This window comes from Terrapene carolina, unplaced genomic scaffold, assembly GCF_002925995.2.
Source record: "Terrapene carolina triunguis isolate 2854851 unplaced genomic scaffold, T_m_triunguis-2.0 Scaffold838, whole genome shotgun sequence".
NCBI classification, from domain to species: Eukaryota; Metazoa; Chordata; order Testudines; family Emydidae; genus Terrapene; species Terrapene triunguis.
In genome coordinates, this window is record NW_020665189.1 from 10,188,430 (window position 1) to 10,196,709 (window position 8,280).

The window sequence follows — 8,280 nt, forward strand, 5'->3', positions numbered from 1 at the left end:
TTGTTTAAAAGGAAGACAGTGATATTGCATTGGCAAATTCCCCATAGAAACAAAGAATGGAACAAAAGAATAATAAAGGCACCTCAACTTTTCCTCATTTATGTAGGACAGTCTTATAATATGCATCCAGATATCCTTCAATCACACAAGCTGAAAATTGTTCCACTTTACTGCAGTTCTGTAACCATATGGGAACCAATCCTGTCTTTGTTCTGTGCACATCCAAAATTCCTGCTGAATGACCCGCCCTGACCCAGGGCTGGGGCGGCAGGAAGGTGCAGTTGGGGGCGGGGGGAGGGAGAGAAAGAGAGACCAGGGCTGGCGGCGGGGGTGGGGGGCAGCCAAAAATATTTTTGCTTGGGGCAGCAAAAAACCTAGAGCTGGCCCTGGTGCCAAACAATGGAAACTTCCTTAAAATTGTGGAGCTGATGGCTGAGTTTGATGCTGTACTCCAGGATCATCTAAGAAGAGTCATCACCCAAGAAATGTACACACACCACTACCTTGGAAAAACCATTCAAAATGAGATCATACAGTTACTGACAACAAAAGTCAAACAGAAGATTGTGGCAGATCTGAAGTCAGCAAGTTATTACTCTGTTATTCTGGACTGCACACCTGACATCAGCCATACGGAACAAATGACTTTAATGATGCGTTTTGTAACAACAACAGAACCTAGTGAAAATGTCCCTGTAATGGTGACTGTCAGAGAGCATTTTCTAGAATTTATTGAGATTGATGATACTACAGGAGCTGGTATGACAAATGTGCTTCTTAAAAGGCTGGAAGATATGGGAATTGCGATAGCTGACCTGAGAGGTCAGGGCTACGATAACACTGGTCTACAATTTTTGAGAAGTCGTCTGCTTCAGAGATAAAATGTGCTATTTATTATGTATTTTGATGTGCTGAATTCAAATATGACAATTAAAACAACTGATTGGCTACTGTTTCTAAGATATATATAAGTTTTTACATTTTATGTCTAAGTATATTGTGTAGATAGTAGAGTTTTAATCATAAATTGTAAACCTAGGTCTTTTCATGTGTTTATGGTTGCTTTACATGATAATATTTCACCTGTCCTGTTTATGTAACACTTTAAAAATCAGCAAAAGGGTTATAGAAATAAAATTTATTATGAAACAAAAGGCAAAAAACTATTCTGTACATAGTTTAGTCCTATTCAGTGTCTACTCGGCGCTTCTTGGCTTGTCTCTTGTATTCATTAAATGGAGCATCTCTTGTCACTGTCCAGCAATAGTCTGCAAGCATTGATGGGCTCCATTTGCCTTGATAGCGTTTCTCCATTGTTGCAATGTCCTGGTGAAATCGCTCGCCGTGCTCGTCGCTCACTGCTCCGCAGTTCGGTGGAAAAAAATCTAGATGAGAGTGCAAAAAATGTATCTTTAGTGACATGTTGCAACCAAGGCTTTTGTATGCTTTGAGGAGGTTTTCCACCAACAACCTGTAGTTGTCTGCCTTGTTGTTTCCGAGAAAATTTATTGCCACTAACTGGAAGGCTTTCCATGCTGTCTTTTCCTTGCCATGCAGTGCATGGTTAAATGCATCATCTCGAAGAAGTTCACGAATCTGAGGACCAACAAAGACACCTTCCTTTATCTTAGCTTCACTTAACCTTGGAAATTTTCCACTGAGGTACTTGAAAGCTGCTTGTGTTTTGTCAATGGCCTTGACAAAGTTCTTCATCAGACCCAGCTTGATGTGTAGGAGTGGTAACAAAATCTTCCTTGATTCAACAAGTGGTGGATGCTGAACACTTTTCCTCCCAGGCTCCAATGACTGTCAGAGTGGCCAATCTTTCTTGATGTAGTGGGAATCTCTTGCACGACTATCCCATTCGCAGAGAAAACAGCAGTACTTTGTGTATCCAGTCTGCAGACCAAGCAAGAGAGCAACAACCTTCAAATCGCCACAAAGCTGCCACTGATGTTGGTCATACTTTATGCACCTCAAAAGTTGTTTCATGTTGTCATAGGTTTCCTTCATATGGACTGCATGACCAACTGGAATTGATGGCAAAACATTGCCATTATGCAGTAAAACAGCTTTAAGACTCGTCTTGGATGAATCAATGAACAGTCTCCACTCATCTGGATTGTGAACGATGTTGAGGGCTGCCATCACACCATCGATGTTGTTGCAGGCTACAAGATCACCTTCCATGAAGAAGAATGGGACAAGATCCTTTTGACGGTCACGGAATGTGGAAACCCTAACATCACCTGCCAGGAGATTCCACTGCTGTAGTCTGGAGCCCAACAGCTCTGCCTTACTCTTGGGTAGTTCCAAATCCCTGACAAGGTCATTCAGTTCACCTTGTGTTATGAGGTGTGGTTCAGAGGAGGAGGATGGGAGAAAATGTGGGTCCTGTGACATTGATGGTTCAGGACCAGAAGTTTCATCCTCTTCCTCTTCCTCGTCTGACTCAAGTGAGAATGATTCTGGTGCATCAGGAACTGGCAGTCCTTCTCCGTGGGGTACTGGGCGTATAGCTGATGGAATGTTTGGATAATGCACAGTCCACTTTTTCTTCTTTGACACACCTTTCCCAACTGGAGGCACCATGCAGAAGTAACAATTGCTGGTATGATCTGTTGGCTCTCTCCAAATCATTGGCACTGCAAAAGGCATAGATTTCCTTTTCCTGTTCAACCACTGGCGAAGATTTGTTGCACAAGTGTTGCAGCATATGTGTGGGGCCCACTTCTTGTCCTGATCTCCAATTTTGCAGCCAAAATAAAGGTGATAGGCTTTCTTAACCATAGTGGTTATACTGCGCTTTTGTGATGCAAAAGTCACTTCACCACAAACATAGCAGAAGTTGTCTGCACTGTTCACACAAGTACGGGGCATCTCTGCTCACTTTGGCTTAACAGAAATGTGTCCCTTTGCAAAATCAAACACTGACAAATAAGAGCACGACACTGTATGATTTCTAGAGCTGATATAGGGCAATTTGTTCAGCAGAGTGATGTAAGCTTCGTTATGATTGCATCATCCATGACTTCTAGGAATAACATGATGCAATTCATATCATGTATGACGCAATACCAGCTTCAGATTGCATCATTCATTGTTTTGCCTAAAAAGCAAGTACTGTCCAAACCCAGTCATAGATTTATTCATAGATCCAGTCAAAGATGTATTTTAGTCATTTCTAGTTTAAATTGAGATCCCTTCTCTTTATAACTCACTTATCCTCCGCCATTCCCAAGTCAAGGGTCGTATATACTGACCCAATAGCATATCTTGAAAACTAGAGCCAATCAACAATTTTAAGCATCATTTTCGTTCTCAGTGACCCAGAATTAGTAAAGTTTGACTACATTTATTTCAGAAGCATTTTGGCTGTAGAGCAGTGTAATGGGGTAGGTAGCAGAGCAGTACCATGAGAGGAGTAGAACAGGAAGAAGGCAGAATTGAGAACTTTCAAAGTTTTGGCCCAAGCGAGGGGGCATGGGGGCGTCATTTGAGCTCTCCACCTCAGGTGCCAAAATGTGGGCCAGCCCTGTGGCTGGCTGATGCCTGCGAGCACTAAAGCAGGGTACTGGCTGCAGCAAGTGGTGACAAAACCTCCACATCACTATTTTTTCTCATTGCTGGCATCTGGATTAAGGCAGGCTGCCCAGATTATTCACTGTCAACCTACTTGTATTGGCAATCGTGGGCGCGTACTTGCCTCTTCATTTCAAAGTACAACACTGGAAAGGCAGAGGACTATTCCATTCTGTTGATTCTAATGGGTTCTATTCTCTACATAATACCTAGTATGCAGCCTGATTACTTGACCGATAAGGGTAAACATGAGAGAGCCCTGCTAGGCCATATCTCAGGCACTTAAAGGCTTATATACTGCTTTAATTACAGCTCATGAATTGTATTAGCAATGTGTCCAGGAAAATCTGCTAACACTGTATGCAGCGCTGCTTTATTTTGTCACCAAGTTATTGGCAGACTGGCGAGCTTGGCTTGTTTAGCCTAGCAAAAAGAAGGCTAAGAGGGGATATTATTGATCTCTGTATCTACATTAGAGGGAGAAGGTAAATACTAGGGAGGGTGAAGAGCTATTTAAGATAGACGACAATGCTGGCACCAAAAAACAAATGGATGTAAACTGGCCATGAAGAAATTCAGACTGGACATTCGAAGAAGGGCTCTAATGATCAGAGGAGTGAAGTTCTGGAACCGTCTCCAATAGTTGTAGGGGCAAACAACTTAATTAGTTTTAAGAGAGAGCTGGCAGTTTTACGAGTGCAGCTGTATGTCAGGGATGCTTGTGATGGTGGGGGGCAGCGCTCAATAGCCCTGAGGCTTATGTGGTTTACATCTTATGTTCCTAAAGCTCATGCTTTAGGATTTCAGCTGCCCATCAGCAGGAGTCAGGGAGGAATCCATTCCACCCCTCCCCCCATGTATTCTGGAAGGATTTTTTATATTCTTCTTCTGAAGCATCAGGGATGGCTACAGCTGGAAATAGGATATTGGATGTGGAGGGCCAGTGCTCTGAGGTGGCACTGAGCAGTCTCCCTCAGGTGCTTGGCTGGCTGGTTCTTGTTCACATACTCAGAGTCTAACTGATCGCCATATATGGGGGTCGAGAAGGCATTCCCCCCCCACCTCTGTTTGGCAGTGACCTTCGGGTTGTTGGGTGGTTTTTTTGCCTTCCCCTGCACTTGCCAGGATTATCTGTGTATATCTCACTTAATCATTTCCCTGCTGTTGCAGGGACCTCGATCCCTCCTACTTTCTCCAGCCTCGTGACACATCATAGTCTAGCCTCCTGAGGGGCTGTAATCCTTTAGTCTAATTTCCCTAGTTGGGTTTAGCATGCAGGTGCCAGGTGATGTTGTATGGTTGGACTAGATGACCTGGTTGGCTCTTCTGGCCTTAAACTCTATGAATGCCAAATTGGCACTGTTTAGAAGAACAATTTTTAATGTCTACTGGGGTGAAAATCCATGTAGTGCAGAGGGCCTATGTTGGGGTTGTATTTGGGGGTCTGGAGCTAGGCTGCATGTGGAGGTGCAAATGTTCCCCCAGATATCTGTGCCATCCATATACAGTGAAAGGTGATGAACTGAGGCAGAGGCTGTGGGCTCCATTGTTCTAAGGAGTGGGGAAGAAAGGAGGTAGCTGCCACGCTTTCCACTGGAGTAACAGTTCTGCAGCCTGGCCCAAGTCGGGGGTGGATTTCTGCTCCCCAAACTCTCTGCACTTCACCTCATAAAGTCCAGTAACTTGGACTTTGAGTGAATTTTCCCCAGCACAATATGCTAGAGACTCGTTTTGCCTGTGACAGGAATGGCTCTAATCAGTACTGATTTACATTTTAAAACAGCAGTTGCCAGATGGCCACACTTATGTTTTCTTATCCCAGGATGTCCCCTGTTGTTCGCATCATGTCTTCTACTTGTACTAAATGTCAGGTGTCTGTGTTATGTCTGTATACTTGTGTATGGCTGAAGCTTGGTTTCCAAATGCACCATATCTTTACAATTCCAGTTAACTGTGACTTAGTTTGTGTTGGTTAGTGTCCTTCAACCAGCACTCAGAACTGAACCCCAATGGTTTTAGGTCTGAGACAGAGCCAAAATCCAAGGTCTGTTTGGCAAAGATGGCAAAAATCTGCGAAACTGGACAATCGTGAGATTTATGCTCTTCTGGATCAAAACTGCATAATACTACAGTCCATTTGAAATTAAACCAAGCGCTTAGCAGCCCTAGTTCGGCCTTGAACCACAACTGAATCCTGGCCTAAACCCATTCCCAATCCTACTGAAGTTCAAGATGAATGCCACACCCCTAAACCAAATTAAAATTTTTATTAAAGCTAATGTTTAAAAAAATGATGTAATACACAGGTTGAAAGAAGAGTGTCTGTACATCTGGGTATAGTGCTTAGATTATCCACAAATACAGAGTTTGTCTTTAAAAGTTATATGATACATAGAGTACGTAATCAGCAATAACCCAAATTTAGGCGAATACACTAACCCTAAACCAAAGCCTAACCAGAACCTTGCACTCCCCGCTCAACACTCAGTGGAACCCCAAACTCCATCTGGCTTCAAACCCTCCTAAGCTCTTTGTTTCTAGTCTCTTCTATTCCCCTCAGCTCTTCTGCAAATGTCCAGTTTTTTTCCTTTTAAATCACAGTGTTTTTGTTATAGGCTATCTAGTTATTGATTTAATTAAAGCTCTCATACCCAGCTCTTCTTAGGTGAAAGAGCTGCATCCTTACCTCAGGAAGCTCTTTGAGAACAAACACTAACATACACTGCAATACAATGAGAAAAGGAAGTGTCCTGTTAAGTGATATCTTTACGGATGCTCAATAACCCCTCCCCACCACCCTGAATAAAACCAGAATTTTGCTTTTAAAGATGTATTCTACTTTGTGGCAATGGACACTAAAATTAATACCTGTGTGCCTAAAGCTACATTTATCCCATCAGGGTTTATTTAATTCATCTACAAAGAGCATAAAAGGAAAAAACAAGTAACGCCTTAAGCTAGGATGACGTTCAAATACGTACCCTACTCTTTTCACCTTCCTATTCATTCTTCCCTCTCTTTCACACACATACACTGAGCAGCCCATTAGACTGAATTGGTTCCTTTTGGGAACATTCTGTTCCCTCTCTTTGTCCTCACTCCGATACAGTGCGGCACGGTAGTGCTAGGCAAACACAGCTAAACCATACTGCAAATACTCTTGCTGATAAAGAATGAATTGGCTACAGCTGGGAGCCTTTTGGTTTTGCTGTCTGTGATGATTTTATTGAGTAGGTTTTACTTGCAGGAATATTAGCACAAACAGCAAATATTGGAGAATTCTCACAGAAACCAAATGTTCATTATTTCAATAATGAATATATTTGAGAAAACAGTTTCTCACTGACAACTTGCGTCAGAAAGAGGCTATATTCATTAGATAATTTATTCATGCTGCATATAAGTGTTTACTTAATAAAGAGGTATAAAAAAATAAGGGATTCCTTCCATTGAGTTTTGCAGTAAGCAAGGAGTTGACTGATTTCCACCCATTTTCTCCTTACCTATAACAAACCAAAATCATGGCAAAGGTGGGGTCCCATTGCCCCATCCCACATAACACATTTTATTTAATCAGCACACACCTTCCTAGACAGTTGTGTGGAACAAACAGGGACAATAATAAAGGCAAATGAAAAATTCATAAGAGAAGTTTATGAAAAAAACTTTTAAGCAGCCTAATTTATTCTGTGTTTGAGGCACCTGTTTTTTTAAGGGAAATGCAGTTAATAAGAAAGATAGTGAGATGCTGAACTGCACTGCTGGCTAGTTTCATTGCAACAAAGAATCATCTTTGAACTCTATCGCATGAGTGTCAGAGAGGTAGAAAATCAATTACATTTGGAAAGAATGGGACTCGGAGTTGCAGAGTTCCTGCTGTTGTCAGTAAGAAACGATTAACACATATTATACTAGGACATTTGGAGAGATTCCCGTCAGAAACATTCAAGGCAAATAAAAGAAACCTTTAACATTTTATTGCTGAACAGCAGAAAATACAGCTTTGCTTATACCATACAGTCAGATCTGACATAAACTCACGTGTGTGTATAAACTTTGGGGAATGTTTTCAATACAAAACAGATAGGCCATTCTGGAAAAAACTCTCAAGCATATGGTGTTGCAGGAAGGGTCGGATACTGCTCCCATGGACGTAAATGGTGCAACTTCCATGTGCTTTGAGTAGGACTGGACTGAATCTTTGAGGCCTTCTATTAAATAAAGGCTAGTCTACACTAGAAGGGTTACAGTGGCGCAGCTGTATCTACCACGAGAGGTGGTAGCTATGTCAGTGGGAGAACTTCTCCCGCCAACATAGAGCTGTCCACACCAGCACTTAGGTTGGTGTAACTTACGTCACTCGGGTGTGTGTGTGTGTGGCTTATTCACACCCCTAAGCGACATAAGTTATACTGACATATCCTGTATTATAGACAGGCCCTATGATTCACCCATGTAGAGGACCCACAAGCAGCTCTCTCCACTGGAGTGAATTTCATCCCCATTGAGCATACCTTACCTTTTACTTCTGTAATAAAGAGGATCACTGTAGTATTTTTAACGCATACCTTTCACTATACTGCAGCAGGTTCCATGATCGCTATGTGTTTTCATTTTCTCCTAACATCCATATAATAATTAATTAATTATACAGAGCCTTAGGTGTGAATTACACTTGAATGTATTCTCTATCATCCA